Here is an 11,859-nt window from a genome sequence, read left to right as displayed (position 1 = left end):
AGTGTTCATGCAACATGGGACATGGGAAACCTACATGCAAAATTACCACGTATCTCATTTAATTAGAAGTGATCAATTAATTGAGTTATTCCTCTAAACTTTCAACTTTGAAAAATAAAGCTTCAAATCAGAACATATACATGCTAGCTTCATATATACAAATAAGATTCTTGAAAAAACTACACATATATATTCATGGAACAAAGAAGTCAAGCTGATCATGTGAAACAATTCAAACATTAACAAGCAATATATTACAAGAATTTGGTGATATATAAAATGATATAAAAGTGCAGGGACCAAATTAACAGACATTTAGAGAAATATAATTAAATTTTATGATAATATATACATATACAAGTATAATGTTATATTTAGCTTACAAGCAATTCAAGAGTTTGTTGCCTAGTTGCAGAGGGTTGTCTATCGGATGGAATAGTAGGCTTATGAAGTATCTCACACATGCTTCATTAATACATGAATTAAGAAAGAGTAAAGTTAAAAAAATTAAAAGGAATATTTACTCACAATACTTAATTTTGTGTGGCCTTGTTAGTATTTGATGTAAATCACACATACTACCCAAACTTGATTGAACCGGAGAAAAGCTAAAAGAATGAGTGATCTAAACTTATAAATTAAATATATATTTACAAAATAAACCAATGCGGGACAACCCGTTGCTTTAATATGCCTCCCTACACGCTACTCTAATTTAGTTAGTAATTTTGCAAACAAACCAAACTCTAATACTATATATAATAGATAAAATGCCAAACTAAGCAAATCAAGGAGATAATTATAATCCAAAATATTACATCAAACCTCCACATTCAATACAATGCTAGATTGATGCTTATATAAGCTAAAAATAAAATTTTTCCCAATAACAATATTATGAGACACAAAAATTATTTTTAGCTAATAATAACACCAAATGTAAGCTCGCCTAATATACTAAGATACAAATTATATTTTGGTACCAACAGACTTTCTTAATTAATATACTAAAACATTCCCCCTCAAACTCATAGTGCGTAGATGATAGACCTATATGGTTAAACAATTCTCCCAAAAAAAAAAAACCCCGGTAAAAATACTACACAAAAATTTCATCATTAACAACAACAAATATTAGTCCCAACAATTTGTGGTCGTTCACAAATCTTTTTCTTCTATGTTGTTCTATAAAAGACCAAAATACTAGATAAATTAAGCTCAAACATATCATTTTCCACTATACAAGTTTTAAGTCAAAATTTTACTCTTCTATGACTCTTCACTTGAAGAGCTTTCATCTTTCTTAAAGGTATCTACTGATCATTTGAGGAAATGTACATATTATCTTAAAAGATTCTCTTTTAACTCATCATTAATATGTATCATTTCCACTCTATTTTGAATAAATTCATTTCTTAATCAATCCTTTCTAGTGTTGCTTGACATTCATCTCAATTATACCCAAATTAGTATCCTTTTAAGTATATTGCTTCTTAGCCCAAAATATTATACTAAACCTCAACATTCAATACAATAATAGAATTGTGTATATATATAGGTTAAACATAAAACATAGAATATTAACCTAATTCTACCCAAAAGTTTAAGCTAATAGGTTAATAAACTCATATAAATATATTGAAATCAAAATTTATCAAATTAATTGATGCCGGACAAGTAGTTTCTCTAATAGTTACAAACATATAATCACTAATAATGTTATGTAAAAAAAAATTTCGTTGTACTTAAGTTTAAGGACAGATAAATACACAAAAACATACAAGAACAAGAGATCTATATTGTGAATAGAAATACTTGAACAAACCCTAATTTGGTGAATTTTTTTTTTCTCCGAGGATATGTTCATGGTATCTCTAAGTATATATATATATATACCAGGATGTACAAACAAATGAGGAACATGCTGAGCAAACGTAAAGAGAATTACGTATAATAACTAAGCTTCAGGCAAACCTAATGGAATAAAAGTTTGTCAGAAACAGTTTAATTGGCATGTGGAACTTATGTGTGAGGTTGCGAAAAAATATGATATGAAAGATTTCTAAAAGAATTGAACAGTGAGCTTCAATTCAAGGAGCTAGTACTAAGATTGGATGAGGAAATTAACAAGTTGCAGAATTAAGCAAATAACAAAAGAAAACACATACACATACATACCTATATATATATATATATATATGTTGTTGATCACGAAAGCTTTCTTTGATTCTCTTTTATTGTTCAAGATTATTGCTTAAACAATTAGCAAATAATAGAACTGTTTAAATTGCATGCAAATATTCCATGACAACACCAAAAGCTGAAATAAAGAAAACAAAGATTGAATTCTTAGCATTGCTATTAGACTCGATCAGGAATTGAATTGCAACTTCACATGCATTTTAGAGGAAATTGAAACATTTCCAGATGAGCTAAAAGATCAAAAGCAAATACAAAGATTTCTAGGATGCATAAACTATGCTGAATCTTTTATTGAAAATTTAGCCGGATTAAGAAACTCTTTGGAAAAACCGCACTTAGGAAAAATTCTCACTTAGATTTAAAAGAAACCATAGAACCAGTCCGAATAAGAGAACTTTAAAAAATAAAAATAAAAGAAACGCAGAACGAGAAAGCTTCTTCAATATATATAAATGATCTAATATCATCCTCTCAACTTGTTCTTCATTATAAAACACTCACTCGGGCAATCAGCAACCACGTACGTAAAAAAATACATCAAGAAATCGAAAAAGAAAAAAAAATGTCAAACTAAGATATCTAAGCTTATGAACAAGAACCAAATAAGATACAAAACCACAAAGAAACTAAAACCAGATGAACATATATATATATATATATATATATATATATATATATATATGTGCATGACAATATCAAAATACATTATTTTAATCTTATCAATCTCAAACTTAGTTTATTATCAAACAAATATATATAAACATATACCTTATAAGCTGGTACATTCAAAGAGCTAGCTTACCGGAAGTCAAGAAGACGACGAGGCCAACGCACCACCCACCATATATGACAAGCTCCTGTGCCTTCTTGAACAACCCCAGCTCTCCGGCGCTGTTGCGTTGTCTATCTTCTTTATCTTCATCTTCATCTTTCCCCTTACTATTGATCACACTCACAAGCTCAATCAATTAATTCCTACTCATAATCAACAAGCAAGCATGAACAAAATTAAGAACAAGAAATACTTCAAATCATATATATATATATATATATATACAAACACACCAAAAGAAGATAAAAGAGAAGAGATTTGAGAATATCTAAAACTAAAAAAGAGAGGATCTACTGCATGATCAGAGTAACAGTACCTGTGTAGGTTAGAGATCTAATTTGGGGTTTTGAGAAGAGGATGCACAACAAAAGGGAAAGGAAGTATGGTACTTTATTATTCCTGTTTCTATCACAGTCCTTGTTGTTTGCTATCAATTTGGCTTGTATGTTTTGAGCATATGTGTTTATTCATTTATTTAATATGCTTCTTTTGCTTCTTTCGTTTCATTGTTGCTGGCTGGGCATTTAATATATTTGTTTGAGAATATTTCCTTTCCCGACAACATTTTGGTGGGCCCCTCGATTTCCAATATCCGTACGACTACGTGTCGAAAATACGCAAAGTATGATGATGAGGATGCGGCACCAGTTTGCTTGGGTGAATTATTGCAGTTGGAGGACAAGCTTGCTTGCTTCAGCCTCTCATATTATTCTTCTTTTTTAATGTATTTTATTATTATTATTATTATTATTATTATTATTATATAACAATGTCTACAAATATCAATAGGATTTTTGGTCTAATAATACCAAATTCACTGTATAAATTTTGGTTTATGAAATTATTATTATCTAAATTCAAAACACATAAAGTTTGTAATCCGGTTTTTGTATTAGTTGGATAAGAACGCATAGACGAAAACTTTTTAATTTAATTTTCGTGTTGGCTGGATAATAATGTATAGACACACTGTCAATGTCATTGTTTTTTTGTCACGGATATATATCATATTTATTAAAAAATAATAATATAATAATATGGATAAGTGAATCTACACTCACACTATTATTTAAAATAATATTACTTTTGAAAAAATATATTTTATTATTTATTTATTAAATTAAAGAAAATATTAGTTTTGAGCAAGGTTTTCATACCAGGACGGGTCATCGATCCACAGAAAAGTAGGGGTCAGAGGTCGAGGGGTTCAACCAGGGTCGAACCGGGGTCAATAATTTTTATTAAAAATAATATAATTTTTAGTTATATATAATTAAAAAAATTAAATATTGAAGAATAAAAAATAAAAAAAATAAAAACAGTATTTTATATAAATAAATATTGAAATACACCACATTATACACCAAATAACATAAAAATAAACTAATATAAAATTAATTGGGAAATATAAAAATATTCACAACGAAATACACAACTAAGAAATTCATAAAAAAATTAAAATAAAAATATTTTTTTGGTCTCTCACTTCCTTAGTTTTATAATTTTACATTATAACCCCCAAACATTAATATATTATAAAATAAAATAAGAATTTAAAAAAAAACTTGGTGCAAACCCGGGTTGATGATCCGGCCGGGTCACCGGTCCGATCGCCCGAGTTGCCGGTTCAACCCCGGTTTTATCAAAATCCGATTTTATATATTGAACCAGGCCAGTTTTAAGGTTGGGTCCATGTCAATCTAGTCCGACTGCCCGGTCCGGTTCCAGTCTGAAAACACTGATTTTGAGTGCTAGGATTCTCCGTTAGATGGGCGTAAGAAATTTATATGTGTTTAATTTTTAAAAGGTTGATTGAATTTTTGTTTAAAAGGAAAAAGTTTTGTTTAAATTCATTCTGTTTAATTTAAATATTATTTAAATTAAATAATTTAATCTTAAAAATTGTATTTTTAATTAATTATAGTTATTCACTAATATTAATATTTAAATAATTAATAATTTATTTTTTAAAATAATTAAATTTATGTAAAATAGTTTTTTTGTTAAAAAAGCTAAAAAAATAAAAATATATTTTTTTAAAAAAACATATGATGCATCATAATAGGCAAGTGGTTAAAGCATTTGACTTTTATATTAAAATTCAAAAAATATGACACTTTTATAATTGAGAATTAAATAGATTGTGAATGTGTGTTAATTTACTCAAATCATTTAAAATAGATAAATTAATATTAGTATACCACTTCTAAAGTGTAATATATATATATATATATATATATATATATTAGAAAATTCATATTTTTTTCAAAGTGGATGGCTCAAGATAAACACAACCGTAAAATGCCAGAACTAAATAATTGGACCTTTGCTATTTTTTCTTTTCTAATCTGATTTTCAGATTGATTTTTATTTTCTATTTTACCAGACACATGCTTGATTGATTCATTTTTATTTTCTTTTTTTGACAAGCCACCTGATTGATTGATTGATTGATTGATTTTTAATTGAAGAGAGACAAGGGGATCAAGGTGCTTTTGGTTTTTGAACTGAGGTGGTGATTTGACATGCCAGAGCAAAGCGCCAAGTCCTTCGTCTCCTTAATTTATAGATGTTAATTAATTTGTTATTATTCTTTAACATTCTGCACAAAGAAAGCAAATAATTTAACCAGATCATTCTAATACGATCGTACACGTAAACTAAACAAAATCAGAAACTTAATCAAGATGAGTACATTCAAAACCTTATTTTATTGAATCAACTTATATAAAAAGTACCGTTAATTAATTACTCTGCGCTCAAATTAAGATGAGCCCAATGATTATAATAATGGTTCTTTAAATTCTTTAAATTTAAAAAAACATGTTACTACCCAAGCTTCTCAATCATGAAAGGGTGATTTATTCATACTTTCACAAATAAATAAACCAAAATTAAACAAGGCCGCCATTTAATATTATATGGTAGCCATTGTGCCACTAAGAAATTAAAGGTCAGATTCCCCAACAGACATGTTTCATGGGCAACAGTGATGCCCGGTTTGCCTGCTATTAAACAATATTGACCGTTGCATAGGTTGTCTTCAACTAATGAAACATACTTTTCATTTGTGCAAACAATTGCAGGACCACTTGAATCATGATAGATATATATATATATATATATACATATGCATAAGTGTTAGTATGTTACTCTCTCCTCAATACATTCATGGCCAGCTTTTTTCTCTTTCACTTCAACTTGAATCATGATATATATATATATATGTATACAAAGAAAATAGAGCTTTTTATGATTGAATTGAAAAATCTCTCGACCAAGTTTAAGAACTGAAGTATCAGTAGTGAGATCATGTTGTTGGGGAACTGGTTCAGAGGAATATTGGCTGTCTTCATGGAAACCATTCACTGAGTCATGATCAATCAAAGCCTGCTTCTCAACCATATATATCTGCACATCCTCCTCCACCTGTTTAATTCTTCAAACTCCATGTTACAAGGATCTTCTTAATTATCAGAATGCAAATTAAAGCATGCATACTCATAGGAAACAAACGCTTAAAAAAGTTAATTACCTTTTCTTTCAGCCTCTTTTACTGTCCTCCAGGAGTTGCATCCCCTTCATCATGACAAAGATTTTGAAGTAAAACAGAAAAGAAAAATTAAGAAGTATATACAAGTGAGAACATTAGAGGAACTTATATTTCTTACCTTTTGTTTAAGACTACTAAACATTTCCATTATGTGTTGTTTCTGAAGACTGTTTGAATAACAAATAGTTGTTCAGAGATTAAATGATCAAGAACTTGAATAATTATATATATATATATATATATATACACATTAATTTGTATAGAAGCATACACCATTCTTTCCAGCACACGAGTTTATATAATATCAGTTCTTCTCTCAAGATGCATTAGCTTCTCTAAAGTTGATTCCTGCAGGTCTTCTCCTCTCATTTGTATGCAATGGCTCAAAACATTAGTTCTTGTGCTCAATCACATAAACAACACCATTAATATGGAAGAAATAACCGTAATTTATGATTTTTATCCGCATATTCTTTCTTCAAACCTGCAGAGTCACCGTTGCCAGGCTAAAGAAATGAAATGAAACAAAGTGAAATTTAACTCATTTCAGTAAGAAATGCAGGAGCCATTCTTCATATTATTGACTTTGTTGTTATAACTTACGCATGGTAATACACACACACACACACACACACATAAGGTACAAGAAGAAAACCAGGCCTTTCTTAAGATCCAAGACTTTCCTGTTCTCATTTGTTTGATTTTTCTCAGTGTTCTTTCAATATAAATTTGTATGTACTGTGATGTCAACAAGAATATGTTCATCTATTTAACTTGATAGACATGCATGTGCATCAGCAATCAATTCATGCCACAATGTATATATATCTTAATAGTTTTTGTTTCAAACTTCCATATGTATTCAAATAAAATTAATTAAGAAAAGCAAAAGTGTAAGGCAAAGGTGATCACATCATAAGAGCAAGTCCTCATGAGCAGCAAATGCATCACTAAATTAAACAATGCTTAAAAACAGGCATAATTTGGGGAATAGTCATTTTATTTTTCCAAACTTATCTTTTTAGTCCCCTATACTTTAAATTATAACATTTTAGTTTTTTTATTATTTTAATTAAATCATGTCAATCCCCTTTCTTGAGGGTTTAACGTTAAGATTTAGAGTTTAGAGGGATTGGTCTGACTCAATTAAAATAGTATAGAAATTAAAATACTACAATTTAAAGTAGGCTAAAAAAGTAAGCTTAAAAAAATAGAAGAACTATTCAAATAATTATACATTAAAAATACCAAATTTCTTCTCATATAACATTGTCCTGTAAAAGTTTACCTATATTATTTAACCTATGAGGTGTTAATAATTATCTTATCTCACACAATTTACACCCACCTCTTTTACTTCATTTTCAAAGCCACAAGCTACACTTAAGGAACTATGGAGATTAAAGCAACTCTATCACTATAGGATTTTCAATGCAGTTCAGATGTGCTAATTAAGTAATACAATGGAATGCAATATGTGGCTAGAAAAATAGAGAAATAGTTTAAATTAGAAACTTTCAGCTTCCCCATGCTCTTTCTAGAAATTTCTATATCCAAAAACATTCTTCACTTTCCTTATCTAAATATTTCTCCCTTCTAAAACTTTTTATTTTTTATTTCGCCCATGATTTTATATTTCTAACACCATAAAATTCTCTTGTTGTTAAAACTTCTTTTATTTTTATAAACTTCATTAAACATCTAGTTGAGTGATCTTATATATTTTGTTTTAAGTCTGATTTTGCTAAAAAGCGAAAGAAAAATTACCTCAAAAGATTACTTGATCTATGCTATTTTATCCATAAAACAACATCAAGTGATTACAATTGATGATGGTATTAAATTGATTTCATGTAGTTTTCAGAAAGATGAAAAGTCCACACTTTCGTATCGACAATAAAAATAAAGAAGAGATGATTTTTTTTTTTTTTCAAAATTCATAGTCATTACCATTGTGATGCGATGAAAGAAAATGGACTAGTATAACATATCAAATTAATATCCATTGTGATGCGATGAAAGAAAATGGACTAGTATAACATATCAAATTAATATCCATTGTGATGCGATGAAAGAAAATGGACAAGTATAATCAAATTAATATTCTTCAAATATTCTTCAAATTCTTTTCATATTATTCTTTTGTTTCTTCATTTAATACACTCTTTGTATCAGTGACATATTGTGATTTTTGTCTTATGATTATTAATATTGATGGGGTGGGTATAAGATCAAGTAATAGTCAAGTTGAGCTAGATTCAAAAGATAAATAATAAATTGAGTAGTTTGGCTTGTATGAACCACACAAACTCATTTAATTAAATGATAACATACAATTTAATAAAAGAATTTTATTTTTTTTAACAAAAAAGTCATTTGGTCTAAAGGACTCAAACTAACAAATGCATAGTTTAACTTTCACGTCTTAAGTTAGAAATTCAACAAATCATTCTGTTTAAATTATTTGTAGTAAAATTAACTTCGATTAGGTTTTATTCCTCTTGATTTTCCAAGTCTATTATACCAATTAATCCCCACCATCTTTACTTCATCCAATTCATAAAGCTCCAAAATGATGTGAGCAACCCAAAACAACAATCATAATTAATTCTTAGGAGTTAACCTATACTGAGCTTCTCTCGTTGATTTTTTTCTCCTTAATATCGCAAAGAGACTAATTAAGCAGGCAGTGATATATATATGAAATATAAGTTTAATGAAGGCTAAGGACCATGTAAAAAATCACAAAAAGAATACTGCACAATATCATAAAAAAAGACCATAAAAGTAGTTATAATCATATACAATCTGAATTTGTTCATTTGTTATAACAACACTCAATATATCTTACTAAATTAGTAAGTTTAACTTAGTTAAAAAACTATTAAGTATTTATTTTAACTTCATCCGACTAAAAAAACATCTATGTGGTTCATTGAAGTGTTCATACAACAAAGGACATATGCATACATGCATAGGAAGCCTACATGCAAAACTACCACAATTTCATTGAATTAGAGGAGTGAACATTTGAGTTCCTCTAAATTTTCAACTTTAAAAGATAAATTTTAAAATCCAAATGTATAAATTCTTTGAATACAACCCACATGGTAGCTTTATATAAGATTCTTGAAAACTACATATATTCATTAAATAAAGAAGTCCAACTTATCGTGTGAAACAATTCAAACATTAACGAGTAATATATTACAAGAATTTGGAGATATATATATATATATATATATAATGATATACAAGTGAACTACATGGAACAAATTAATTAATGAACATTTAGATGAATCAAATCAAGTTTATAATAATATAAACAAATAATGTGAGATTTGGCTTCCAAGCAATTCAAGAGTTTGTTGCCTGTTTCTGAAGGATTGTCGGATTGCATCCTGTATTTACGAAGTATCTCGCACATGCTTCATCGATACATGGATTTGTGGGAAAAAAATGAATTACTCACAATTTTTTTATTTAATGTGGGGTTGTCATTGTTTGTTCCAAATCAAACATATTATCTAGGTTCAATCAAACCTAAAAACGTAAACTAATTAAGAGGACAAGAGACTCAAAATTATATCATAAATCTATATTTACTAAATCAATGGATATGGGAATTAATATCAATTACTTTATTACACCTTAGTATTACGGGCTACTCTATTTTGATCAACCACGTTGCAAACAAATCAAACTCCAATACTATGTCAAATACAAACTAAACCAAGCAAATCAAAAGATAACCATGGTCTATGTAAGAATGAACCCATAAGTAGAGAAAATGGATGAAGGGGCAAAGAATTATCAAACCATATAGATATTACACACTGAACCTCCACATACATATTACTCATGCTTACGAAAACTAAATATAATAAATTTCTCAAAAATAACATTATGAGGCACAAAAACTATTTTTAGTTATTAATAACCCCAAATTTAACTCACCTAATATACCGAGATACAAAAAATATCTTGATATAAGATTTTTCCCAAGAATAAAAATACTTAATAAACCCTAATTTGGTGACCTTTTTTTTAACAAGGAGGTGTGCATGATATGTCCATGAAAGCTTGTCAGAAACAATTTAATTGGCTTGTGGAGCTTGTGTGCATGTGAGTATGTAAAACATAATACTGTAAAAATTTGATATATAAGAAAACTTTTGGAAAGAATGAGAGATTTGAACAGTGACCTTCAAGAAATAGTAAGATTGAATTAAGGAGGGAATATTAGCAAGTTGCAGAACTAAGCAAATGATACAAGACCACACACACACGAATTATGTTGTTAATCATGAAATTAAGCTTTCTTTAATTCCCTCTTTAATTTATCCTTTCAGGATTACTGCTTAAAGAGTTAGCAAAGAATAGAATTGTACTTGTATTATGTTATATGCAAACTATATATTCCATAACACCAGGAGAGGAATTAAAAGAAACACAATAAGAGAAAGCTACCTCAATACACACAAATGATCTCTCACCATCCTCCAAATCAACTAGTTCGATCTCCAATATAAAATACTCACTCAGATAATCAGAAACCATGCAAAAATCTACATCAAGAAATGCAAACATAAGAGGTCTAACCTTAAGAAAAACAAGAACTACATATATAAGATGGAAAACCATATATATAATAAACCATAAAGCAGATGAACATGCATGACAATATCAAAATACATTATTTTAATCTTCTGATCAATCTCAAACTTTATTCATCATCAAACATATATATATATATATATATATATATATAGAAACATATACCTTGAGCTGGCGTATTCAAAGAGCTTCCCAGAAGCAGAGAAGATGATGAGCCCAACGCCAGCATCACACAAAATGGCAAGTTCCTGTGACTTCTTGAACAACCCTAGCTCTCCGGCACTTGGCAAACATCACTTGCCTCGCCGTTGCATTGTTTATCTTTTTAATCTTTATCTTTTCCCTCGCCATTGATCACTAACCCCTACTCATCAACAAACAAGCATCACTGAACACATTAAGAACAAGAAATACTCCAAATTTTGCACAGAAATATATATACACACACAACAAAGGAAATAAATGAGAAAGAGATTTGAGATGAGAAGATCTATACCAATAATAGTAACCTGTGCATGTCCAACATTAATTTGGGGTTGTTTGAGATGAAATGCACAAAAGGGGAAGGGAGGTATTTTTAGGGTACCACTTTTTTCCCTGGTTTCTCTCATGGTCCTTGTTTGCTTTCCATTTGGACGATATCTTTTTAAACCAC

The 11,859-nt window shown here is 28.9% G+C and overlaps 2 long non-coding RNA genes across 4 annotated transcripts; both read right to left on the bottom strand.

The window, feature by feature from the left end:
* Positions 1-2,907: 2,907 nt before the first annotated feature.
* Positions 2,908-3,418, bottom strand: LOC120283567. The gene is made up of 2 exons (XR_005543295.1): positions 3,351-3,418; positions 2,908-3,177 (listed from the first exon to the last, which is right to left on the bottom strand). It is a non-coding gene; the product is annotated as an uncharacterized LOC120283567 (long non-coding RNA).
* A 2,551-nt stretch (positions 3,419-5,969) lies between these two features.
* On the bottom strand, positions 5,970-11,859 carry LOC120249879. Of its 3 annotated transcripts, XR_005532899.1 has the most exons (7): positions 11,701-11,859; positions 11,370-11,568; positions 11,058-11,155; positions 6,859-7,071; positions 6,706-6,754; positions 6,570-6,613; positions 5,977-6,463 (listed from the first exon to the last, which is right to left on the bottom strand). It is a non-coding gene; the product is annotated as an uncharacterized LOC120249879 (long non-coding RNA). The 3 variants fall into 3 exon arrangements; XR_005532898.1 differs by having other exon boundaries at positions 5,970-6,473; positions 6,859-11,155; XR_005532897.1 differs by having other exon boundaries at positions 5,970-6,463; positions 6,859-11,155.

This window comes from Dioscorea cayenensis, chromosome 19 (genome assembly GCF_009730915.1).
Source record: "Dioscorea cayenensis subsp. rotundata cultivar TDr96_F1 chromosome 19, TDr96_F1_v2_PseudoChromosome.rev07_lg8_w22 25.fasta, whole genome shotgun sequence".
Classification (NCBI taxonomy): Eukaryota; Viridiplantae; Streptophyta; class Magnoliopsida; order Dioscoreales; family Dioscoreaceae; genus Dioscorea; species Dioscorea cayenensis.
The sequence above is the reverse complement of the archived record's forward strand: the minus strand, read 5'-3'. Positions and strand labels throughout refer to the sequence as shown.